Below are 12,646 nucleotides of genomic sequence, written 5' to 3'. Positions count from 1 at the left end.
GGATGCAACTCCTGCTTCCAAGCTTGATTCAATCAGGGAGCTCCACCAAACACCATCCAATATGGGTAACCATTAAAATATTTGATACATCAGTGAAAGTCTAGATTTAGTAAATAACAGTTCCAAGCAGCTTACCAGCAAGACACAGCCTTTCAATTACTTTAGACAGCTTCTCAATCAACAGCAAGATGTATCTCTCAATTAATCCAGGCAGCTTCTCAGAACAAAGCAAGATACCTCTGGCAGAAGAACCTCTAACTCAGAAGGATCCACCTCTCTTTCTCTCTTTCCCTGGTATTGAGTTTCCTATCTCAAGGACTCTGACCCTAGCTCCATCTGACCCTGTCAGGCTACCCCTTGCCATAGTTTCTCCACAGTGTGTTTAGCTCTCTCTCTCTCATGTCAGTCTCACAGCTGTTGGTAATGTTGAAGACAGTGATCAACTGACAGTGATCAAGTATCTGCAGCTGAGGCAGTTGGAGACCAATGCTCACAGGAGAGCTAACGATGGTGAGTGGAACCTCAGATTTATCTTACATGTTCCCAGCTGGCTGTGTCCTCAGTTATAAGGCAACGAACAAGAAAGTGAACAAATCTTACCACCACACAATGCTCTCATGTGGGATATAGTTATGCTGCAAAAAGCAGTAGTTCATACTGCATGACTTAAAATCAGAAAAAGTATGTGTCAGGGTTATAATCTTTAACTTGACCTATTCAGTTTGTATGTTGAGCATATAATCTGGAAATCTAGGCCTCACGAAGAAGAATAACATATTAGGGTTGAAATATTCACCAATAATTTGTGATATGTAGATGATATGAATATGCTTGTTGAAAAAAGAGAAGAACTTGAAGCATTATTGAAACATAATGAAAAAATATAGCTGTTAGTGTGTAGTAAATCTTAAGAAAATGAGTAGCTCTGGTGGCTAGTGGTAAGAAGCGGTGCTGTAATACCGAAGGCAATTGCTTTGAATCTACCAATTGCTCTGGTGGATGGGCAATCTCCCCCCTTGCAATTAACTGCCTTTGAAAACTTGCTTGAGGGTCAGTTATGTGAGGGTGACACACACAACTGATTGTCAAGGATTTTATTTCACTTGGATTCACAGTCAGTTCATGTGGAAACAGTAGAATCAATGTCAAAAGTATGTTCCATTAGGAAAGGCTTGTCAAGGACTTCTTAAAGCGCTAAAGAGCAAGTGTATTTGAAGACCAAGGTGAAACTGATCTCAACCATAATATTTCAATTGTTTCATGTGCAAATTGGAAAAGGAATGGTGTTGTTGTTGACTGCTGTTGAGTTGAGGTCGACTCATAGTGACTATCTGAACCACGCCTTTCCATAGCTATCATTGTTTCTCCAAGTTCATAGAGTTTCCAGAGGCATGTGGTTTAGGAAGTGGATGCCACTTCTGCTCCCCAACCTGTTTTACAACTGGGAGCTCCACCAAACACTGTTCACAATGGAAAACTATTCTGGTATTTGATATTCCCATAGTACAAGGTACAGCATCATAGCAAACCCAGCTTACCTCATTGACAAAGAGTGATGTACAAAGTGGAAGAATGTTCCTCCAGATATAACAGCACTGGTCTCATTTAGCAGTGATTAAGTGTTGAGTCAAATATGACTCAGAGTAAGTTTTCCACAAAAGACCTGAACTCTGTTCTATAATTAATATAAGTTCTGTACATTTATAAGAGACTTTGTAGAGTTTCCAGAAGCATCTAGTTTAGGAGTGGATGCCCCTCCTGCTTCCGAACATGAATCAATCTGGCAGCTCATTCAACTATTGTACATAATGGGTAATCAGTATGGTATTTGCCATAACTATGGAATAGTGTTCAGCATCACAGCAATTCCAAGTTATTCAGTACAACAAATAAACAAAAGATTGTTGAGTATTTTAAAGATTGTTCTTCTAAAATGAATAAATTTGGCCCTACAGGACTTTAAAGCCACACCCTCGAGGGGGCCTCCACTCTTACCCTTAGTCTAAGGCTCAAGGGCCGCCCACTTTTGAGGAGGAGAAAGAACAGTAACACACAACAAAAAGGACCCCAGAAACTTCCCTTGCCTGACTGCCATCAAGATGAGGCTGTCATGAAGACACCAGCCAGCCATCCAAAGGAATATAAAAGAAGAAGTGGGGGAACCCCCCAAAAAACCCCACAACTTCCAGGTGCTCTTTGAGAAGTATTCCCAGAATGCCTGTAACTACCTCCTGCACTCTGTGTAAAGAAAATTAAAACAAAATAACAAAAAGTGATTCTCTTGAAATGTAGTATTTGTGAACACTCCATGGACTGCCAAGGGTGTTGTTAGGTGCTGTGGATTTGAGTATGACTCAAAGCCATTTCATGAACTGTACTGTTAATAGAATAAATGAATCTGGTTTGGAAGAATTGCAACCAGAGTACTACTTAGAAGTGAAAATTGTAAGAAATTGTCTCACGTATTTTGGACCTATTTTTAGGAGTCCTTAGGGAGCTCTGGTGGCCTAGTTCCAAGAAGCTGTTCTGCAATTCCGAAGGTGTGCGGTTCGAGGCCACAAGCTCCCCTGCAGGAGAAGGATAGGCAATCTCCTATGTGATTAACTGCCTCTGAAAACTCTCTGGAGGGTCAGCTGTGGGTCAGTTCCAACTCTATGGTACAACAACAAGAGTGCTTAGAAAGTTATACCATGGTTGGAAAGATTGACAGTTGTTAAGGAAGCATAAGACTTTAAAAAATAGATTAATAGGAAAACTTCAATTATGGGTACATCAGACAGTGTGAAAATTGTCCAGGATCGGGTAAGGTTGAGAACTGTTGTTAATGGAGTTTGTGTGAGTAGGAGATGACGCTGCAACTGAAAATGATATCATGGTTATAATTTATCACCTTATATGGTTATTAGTTAGCTAAGTTATGGCTAACATTGAGAAGAATGGGAATTCCAGAGCACGTAATTGCACTCATGTGAGCAAGGAAACAATTATTATTGTTATTATGTGGTGTTGAGTCAAGTACAACACAAAGCTACCCCATGAAATATTTAGTGACACTATGAACAACAGATCTGAGCTCTGTTCTGCACCATACTCACACTTCCTGACACGCCCATTGCAGCAGTTACCGTGTCAATCCACCTGGTTGAGGGTCTACATGGTTTGAAATTAAGAACAGAATGTGTCAGGGTTGTATTCTCTCCATACCTATTCAGTCTGTATGCTGAGCAAATTATTAGAGAAGCCAGTCTCAATAAAGAGGGATGTGTCGTTAGGATTGGATGGAGACTTATCAATAACCTGTATTTTGCACATGACAACCGTGCTTGCTGAAAGTGAGCAGAACCTGAATCACTTGTTGCAGAAGATCACAAAATACAACCTACATTATGGATTGCATCTCATTGTCAAGAAAATGAAGGTTCCTACCACTGGTCTGATAGGCAACATCATGATAGAGGGAGAAAAGATTGAAATTGTCAACTCCATCTTACTTGGAATCACTACTAGCACCCTTGATACCAGCAGTCAGGAAATAAGACACATTGCACTGGCAAAGTCTGCAGTTAGAGACCTCCCCAAATTATTGAGGAGTAATGATGTCAGTTTGAGGACTAAGGTGCATCTGATTCAGGTCATAGTCTTCCCATTCACTTGCTGTGCATCTGAGAGCCGGACAATGAGTAAGGATGACAGAAGAAGAATTGAAGCCCTTGAGCTGTGGTGGAGAAGAGTGTTGAACATTCTGTGGATGGCCAAGAGAACAAACAGGTATGTTTGTTTAGAGAGGGTGAAGCCAGAATGCTCTTTGGAGGCAAAGATGATGAGATTTCACATACTTTGGGCATGTTGCTAGGAGGGGTTATTCCTTGGAGAAGGACATAGTGCTCAAAAGACAGAGGGTCAGCGAAGGAGAGGATGGATACGGTAACTGCTGCAATGGGCTCTGATGTGTCAGGAAGTGTGAGGTAGGCAACAGGATATGGCAGGATTCAGATCTGTTGTTCATAGGGTCACTATGGATAGTACTTGACTCAGTGGCACTTACCAACAACAACATAGGGAGTGTTTGAGGCAGGGTTTAAAATTATTATAGCTAATTAACATGAATAATTGCTTTGCCTTAAAGTGAATGTCTTATTCTTGGGCAATGTTTGGTGAGATCATGAAAGTAATTAAAAAGTGTCTTATAGAATAAGAACAAAATTCCAAGACAGGTGCTTATGTCCACTATTAATCAGATTATGTTGTTAAATACTTGAGTATTTTGAGTATAAATACTTGAGTATATTGTTGAGTCAGAACCAGAACAAACCCATAGCTGACCCGTCAGGAGGTTTTCAGAGGCAGTAAATCTCATCTAAAGAGATTGCCTATATTTTCACTGTGGAGTAGCTAGCTGTGAATTTAGATCATGTGCCTTTGGATTGCCAGCACAGCAATTTACCATTGGGCCTTTAGAACCCCTTAAAAATAATATCGAATGTATTCATTACAAATCAAAGAAAATGAGAATTTCCAAAAAATGAAATGGAATTCCGAATGATTAATAGGAAGTACCATGTTGTCAGTGAAAGTTGAATGCCAATATAGTTACAAGGAAAATCATCAAGAGTTGACAAACATACTCAAATTTGCACATCAATTTTTAAAGCCAAATATGAATATATTTAATATTTTTGCCAACTTCGTTAGCCTAAAGTGGAACAAATTTGCAATCATTATGGTTAAAGATAATGGGCAACTGTTCCATATAGATTTTGGACACTTCTTGGATCACAAGAAGAAAAAACATGGCTATAAATGAGGACATGTGCCATTTGTTTTGACACAAGATTTTTTAATAGTCATTAGTAAAGGTGCCCAAGGATGCACAAAAACAAGAGAATTTGAAAGGCAATCTCAAGAAATCAAAAAGCACAAAATACTATAAGAATAATTGTACATTTCTTACATTTAAAAAATAATAGATAGCTTTAACTGTTTTAGCACAAACCAAGTATGGGTTTTTATTTGTTTAATGGCTTAAATCCTTAAACATAGTTCAATGTTAAGTGCCATAGTTGTGTCAAATACCATAACGATTACCAATCATGAATAGTGTTTGGAAGAGCTTCCAGGTGGAAGCAGGAGTGCTATCCACTTCCTAAACCAGATGCCTCTGGAAACTCTATAAACTCTACAAACTCTATGAATATAAAGAAATTATGTTAATTATGAACAGAGTTCAGGTTTTTTGTTCATATGGTCGCTATGAGTCATATTCGACCTGACAACACTTAACCACTGCTAAGTGATGCTAGTGTTGCTATGCTTTGGAGGAACATTCTTCTGTTTTGTACATCACTTTATCAAGTTGCTGTACTGAGGCTTGCTGTGATACTGAACTTTGTTCTATTTGGGTGTCAAATGCCATAATGGCTTCCCAATAATGTTTGATTGAGCTCCCAGTTGTGAAACAGGTTTGGAAGCAGGAGTTGCATCCACTTCCTAAATAAGATGTCTATTGAAATTCTATGAATGTGGAGAAATGACGATAGTCATAGAAAGACATTAGGTCTTTTTTTTTATTTCATTATTTTTTTTGTGTGTACCGTCAAATCAGATCTTACCGGTACAGGAGGAGATTGTTCCTCCTTCTCCAGCAGAGCGTCTGGTGGATTTGAACTGTGCACCTCTGAGCTTGCAGTTGCAGCTTCTTGCCACTAGGCCACCAGTGCTCAGACATTAGGTCTTTTGTTCATGGAGTCGCTACGAGTCATGTTTGACTCAACAACAATCAACAACAATAATAACAACATTGTAATTGGAAGACCTTCAATGAGCTTGATGGACACAATGACTGTAGCAACAGGTTCAAGTGTGTCAAATATGATGAGAATGGCACAGGATAGAGAAGATTCAGATCTGTTGTTCACATGGTCATTATAAGTCATACTCAACTCAGTACCTAACAAAAACTGATAATTGGAAAGTAAAAGTTGAAAACCAAAAATGTATCTGTAGTTGGAAAATATGGCCTTGACAATAGAAGTGAAGATTTCATTTACAGACAGACTTCTGTAAGACCAATGGCTTATTCATTACCAAGATTCTCTCTCCCCTCTACAAATTAAACGGTTACTCACATGGGGACCTGCTCAGATGTAATAGATAGAAACCAATGCAATTACATCTATGGAAAAATGTTGGAAAAGTTCAATACTATCTGGTGTAATAAGTCGAGGGATTAATAATGGAGCTGACTAGCAATAATTTATATGCAAATTAAAGTTCAAGTTAAAGAAAATTTAACCAGTTCAGAAGAGATAAGGAATATAATGATAATTCCATTTGACTTTAGAGACCATATCAAGAATAAATTTGAACACTGACAAAGGAGATTAATCAGAACTGGATTTGACAAGCACTGTGGCAATAGGACAATTAAAGCAGACTTTTAAGGGGGAAGAAAAAAAAGAGGAACGAACTAGGGGGAGGGTAGAGAAAATAGTGCAACAGGAACGAACTGGGGGGAGGGTAGAGAAAATAGTGCAACAATGAATGAATGAAAACCCCAAATCTCTGTAAATGTTCATTAAAATTAATAAATTTTAATGAAAAAAAGAATAAATTTGACACATTATACATAATTATGGAAGACCAGACGAATTGTGGGAAAAAATAAAACACATTTAAAGAAAAACCAAATTTACTAAAATTAGAGGAAAAGAAGAAAAAAGGAAATGGACGCCAAGAGAGATCTTGACATTTGTTGTCAAAGAGCTAAAGAACTAAAGGTAGAAAATCAATACAAACAATTCAAACGTGTTTGAAATTTCTCAAGGTAAAAGTACTAAAGACATACTGAAGCCCTATCAGTCACAGTCATTACATTTGAGTCAGAATTGACTCATAGTTGAACCTAAAGTGGGTTTTCAGAAGCATTAAATTTCAGGGGAGTATATCATCCACCTTTCTTTCATGGAACAAATGGTGGATTAAAACCACCTGGCTTTCTTGGCAGGACAACTGTTTACCTGATAGCTCACCAGGGTTCCTTAAATGAAGCAAAATATGACAATATTTAAAGATTGTGGATGTCTGATGGATCCTGGCTAAAATAATAGAACACCAGAAAAATGTCCATTTGTGTTTTATTGACTGCTGTTGTTGTGTGCCATAGAGTCAGAACTGGCCCATAGTTGACCATATGATGGGTTTTCAGAGGCAGTTAATCACACAGGAGCAAATTGCCTATCCCTCTCCTGTCGAGCAACTGACTACGTAAGGCATTTGATTGTGTGTATTATAGCAAACTATGGCTAACACTGAAAAGAATGGGACTCCCAGAACACTCAGTGGTGCTCACATGGAATCTATACAGAGATCTAGGAGTTGTCCGAATAGAGCAAGGACACACTGCATGGTTTAAAACCAAGAAGGGTATGCATTAGGGATGTATTCTTACCTATTCAATTTGTATGCTGAGCAAATAATTCATGGAACCTGGTTCTATGAAGTTGAATATAGCATCAGAATCAGAGGAAAACTCATCAATTACCTCCGTTATGCAGATGGCACAACCTTTATTGCTGAGTGTGAGAACTTGAAACACTTGCTGCGGATGATCAACAACTACTGACTTTTGGGTTATTTATATCTCGACATCAAGAAAACAAATTTCCTTGCCACAGAACCAACAGATAATATCATGATTATAGAGAAAGCAGTAAACTTGTCAGTAATTCAGTCTTGCTGGGATCAACACCCAACCACAACAATGAACAAAACACTGAAGGACAAAGGAAGTAGCAAACATATCTGAGATGTATGAAATCATAAATTGAAATAAGAATGATAGGGAGCAAACGGAAAAGTGTGATTGTATTGTGGGTATTAATTAAAACATTATTGGAGCAGTGCACCAGTAGTGCACCACCAGAATTCAAACTGGTTAGAGAAGAGATGGAACCAGGGATGTTATTGTTTACACTGAGTGTGGTGTTAGTCTAAAAAGTGGGTTTTAAAAAATTCATTTTAATTAGTCCCTTCTGGTCTCCAGCTACTTTAACTGCAGGCACATGGTCTTGTAAATCAGTATGGTCTTGGAAATCACCAACAGCTGTGGGGCTAAGATAAGGAAAGAGTGCTTCTCACACTGGGCAGCAAGACTTGAGGTGAGTAAGACTTATGGCAGAAAGACTTGAGGGAGACTGGAGCAAGACCCTGGAGAGAGTGAGACTCTGGTGATGGTGGAGAGATTGTATCATTGCTGAGAAGAAACTGGCAAGGTATGACCTGAGACTTCTTGCATTTGTGCTAGTCAGTAAAGGCTTCTGTTGTTGTCAGATGCTTGAAGGAGAAGTTGACTTATAACTGCTCTGAGTTAAAACTTATTGGGTGATATGGATTTGAAAGCCGAACTGAAACCAGAACCTGGACTAATTGAGGAATTGTGTGTTGGTACTTGGGCTAAAATCTGAACTTATTTTTGGTGGTGTTCTTTGCCTCCCCCACTCTCCAACTTACTTCCCTAATAAACTCCATGCTCCGTTTCACAACTGTGGCTCTGTGAGTTAACAAACAGACGAGCCTCTTACTGTTGGTGTGGCTCTAGAGGCAGCATGGACCCGAGTTACAAGTCTTTATCTGCTTTCTGCTCTGGGACAGTGAGGAGCTGGGCTGTTCTTACTCCCTGTGGCCCTTTCAGAAAGATGATGGTGGGTCTGTGCCTCCATGGACTATATTCTCCTCTTTAGACACCAAGTAAATGCTAACTTGAAGTAGAGAAAACTAGAAAGTTGAATTTCACTTACTCTGCTAAGAAATTCAAGTTTTTGGATTATTAAAAAATATATTCAACATTGAGAAGAATAAAAATTCCAAAGACTTAATTGTGTTCACACAGGGACTGTCATAGATCAAGAGGCATTCTTTTGAAGAATGTAAGGGAATATGGTTTGATTCATAGATGTATCTTTTCTGATATATCCTTATTCAAACTCCATCAACTGACCTGAGAAACTAGACTATGAGAAGAAAAAGCAACATCAACACAGATGTTGTTACTGTTAAGTGCTCAAGCTGACTCCTACTCATAGTACCTGTGTGTATCAAAGAAGGAAACCCGACCCAATCTTGCACCATCTTCACAACCTCTTCTGTTTGAGTCCACTCTTGCAGTCAATGTGTCAATCTGCATTGTTGAAGGCATTTTTCTCCTGACTCTCAATTTTACCAGGCATGAGTCCTCTCTCCAGGGTATCTTTCCTGATAACATTATTAAAGTGTGCAGAATGAACACCCTTTCAACATCTTTGTCTTTACGAAGCATTATGAATCTACTTCTTGCAAGACAGATGTGTTTGTTATTTGCTCAGTCCATGACATTTTCAATAGTCTTCTCTAACACCATAATTCAACGCATCTGTCTTATACGCTTTTCTTTATATTCACTCTAACTTTCACAATGTACTAGGCAATGGAAAATACCATTGTCTGGGCAAAATTTACCATAATATTCAAAATGACATTGTTGTTCTTTAAGAAATCCTGGATAATAGATTTTCCCAATTTGATATGTCATTCGATTTCTTGATTACTGTGCTCATGGATTTTGATGTAAATACAAATAAGAAAAAAAACCCCTCAAAACCCAATAGTTTCTCTGTTTATTATGATGTTTATTGCCCTGTTGTGAGAATTTTTTATTTTTATGTGTTGAAATATAATCAATAAAGGTTTTAGTTTTTAAACTTCAATAATAACTAAGATTGGAAGAAAACTCAGTATCAACCTCTGATATACGTTTGGCACAGTTTTGCTTGATAAAGAGAAATTGAAGCCCTTATAATGAAGATTATGTTCACTCTGGATTACATATCAACATGAAGCAGTCCTCACAAAGCAACCAATCATGACAAGTATAGAAAGATTGATGTTGCCAAATATTTAATGTTTTGGATTTGTAAGCAACCCATATAGAAACAATAGTGAATAAATCAGACATGTTGCATTGGCATGTCTTCTATGAAATACTCCCTTAAGAGTGTAAAAAATGTAAAATGTCACTTTAAGTACTGAAGTGTGCCTAACCAAGCCATGATATTTTTTTATCTCAAATTCATGGGAAACCTGCGCAATGAATTCTGAAGTCAGAAGAAGAATCAATAACTGTGATATATTGAGTTGGCAAAGAATATTGATTATATCCAAAGGCCAGAAAAACAGACATAGTCATAAAGCTCCTTCAAAGTGAAGATGAGAGGTTTCATCTTACATACTCTGGACATCTAATCTGTAGGAATTAGGACATTATGCTTGATAATCTTCATAAGACTCTTTCCACAAATAGTCACATTCAAAGATATAGGGGTGAGAGTTTCAACATAGCTTTTGAGATAACACAAGTTAATTCACAACAGGTGAGGACCCTGATTTATATACAATTGAATCAAGAGTTCAGTGTTTTGTTCTTAAACCACCTTTTGTGGTGATTCTGTCAGCTATTGTCAGCTATGACATAAATTGAACGTAAACTCTGAGCTTGATTGCCTATTTAGAAGTTCATGACATTTTGCATTCAAGTTGAGCCTGTACATTTTCCTTTGGCTGATAAGACCTCAAGTTCTTCTGTGGTTTCCTCCATCCACTCCTTCACTCCTTCAGTCTAGTGCTCCAAAGACTTTTTTCTTTCTTCCCTGTATATCTTGGTAAATGTGGATTATTATCTTTCTTGTCTCTCTGGAGATGTGAAATCTACTATCAGAATTATGACCAAGGTCCCACTGAGTTTAATTATGTTAGATTCACCTTTTAGTTGTCTTACTTGAATAGATGCATCAATGAGAGTTGTAAATAAAATATAAATAAACTATCTGATGACTTTTCCCCTTAGCACAAGAGTGTTTCTTTTTACATGACTGGCTTACTCAGGAGTTGAAATTATGGATTCAAATCATAGTAATATATAAATAAGAAAGTATTTTCTATCTTTTAAATAAACCAATGTTTATGCTTTATGAAGTTAAGAGCAGTATAATGAATTGAGAATGAATATCTTGTAAAGGATTCTTTACTGATTCTAAAGAGTCAGTTGTAAAATAGTTATGTAAACAGGGTTTTTTTTACTCACAAATTTGTCTTTCTTTGAAAACTTTATTTCATTTATTTACTAATTGCTGTGAGAGATTTATTTCAATTATCTCAATTTCTCTCAATTCAGACTTCTTTTTAGGCTATGGTAGCTTACGGGTAAGAAACTGTGTTGCAATCCCAAAGGCACATGGTTCAAATCCACCAGCTACTCCAAGGTAGAAAGATAGGCAGTCTCCTGTCATGTAATTAAACTGCCTCTGAAAACCCACTGGCGGTTCAGCTATGGGTCTGTTCTGACTCAGTGGTATGGAACAACAACATTTAGACTTCTTTTTGTGTTACAAGACATAGTGGCTCTTCATCCTGAGAATCCCCATAATTTAAAAGGTATCATTTTTCTAGAGACTGATTTTCCTGAGGTGTAGAAATTCTTGACCACAGGGAGACATCTCTTACTTTTGAGATGAAGTGTAGACTATCTTATTCTCTATGTGCACAGAGATGGCATCAGTGCATGAAATAGTTTTTCTTTAGTACGAAGGAGAAGGCACAATAATCCAGAAGGTGAGATGGATAATGGTTTCATTATACAGGTAACCCAGGTAATATGCCTATTGCACATAAACCTTCACCAGACTGGAGAGTGTGGCTTGGAAAGTCATAGCCTTTAAAAAAATTTCCTATATGTTCTGATAATCAGTGATGTTAGTGATCCTTTGTAAAAGATAAAGGAATTTACTGAATTCTGAAATATCTAATTACTAAAAAAAGTAATTAAGATCCAGAGTTTATCAATTTCCTTTCTAGAGACTGCAACATTTTTGGAGATCTTTAATTGATAGATATTTGTAAATTATATAATTGGATTAAGATAAATGTTCTATGATTATGGGTAATCTTTTAATTATTAGAAAATGATGTATCAAAAATTTCTTTATTGATTATCAAGAAACAAAGTTGCTATGAAAGTAAAGTATTACTTAATTCTTAGAAATAATACAAAACATGAGTTAGGAAAAGGACTGAGTTGACCATTATGCTTAGTAATTAGAATATGCTTTTATAAAGAAATAAAGTGAATTAGGTTTCTTGCTAGACAGTGATGTGGAATTTGGTGTAGAAAATTTAATCAATTGAGATACTGTAATGTATAAACAAGAGGAGGGAAAATAGAAACGAACTATTTAAGTCATTGTAGTTGTTGTTGTGTGGTGTCAAATAGCTGACCGATAGCTGAGTCTCCAGCAGGTTTTCAGAGGCAGTAAATCGCACAGCAGAAGATTCCACATCCTTCTCCCACAGAGCAGGTGGTGAGCTTGAATGAAAGAGCACTGTATGGTGTGTGTGAAAGAGGATGGGATCTATTGTTTCTTTAGAGATCTTGGCAATAATTAGAAATGTAATCAATCCATGCATCGTATAGAGAAGTTTGACTGGATTTTGGGGGTCATATAAACTCTGCACTGTCCTGTGCCAGTCTCACCATCTGACACATCTACCCCCATTACCCTAGTCACTGAATCAATACCTATTAATATTTTAGTAACTTTTTTGTAAGGGTATATATATA

This window comes from Elephantulus edwardii, unplaced genomic scaffold, assembly GCF_000299155.1.
Source record: "Elephantulus edwardii isolate Elephantulus edwardi_28Jun2011 unplaced genomic scaffold, EleEdw1.0 scaffold00431, whole genome shotgun sequence".
Classification (NCBI taxonomy): domain Eukaryota; kingdom Metazoa; phylum Chordata; class Mammalia; order Macroscelidea; family Macroscelididae; genus Elephantulus; species Elephantulus edwardii.
This window is presented reverse-complemented; position numbering follows the sequence as displayed.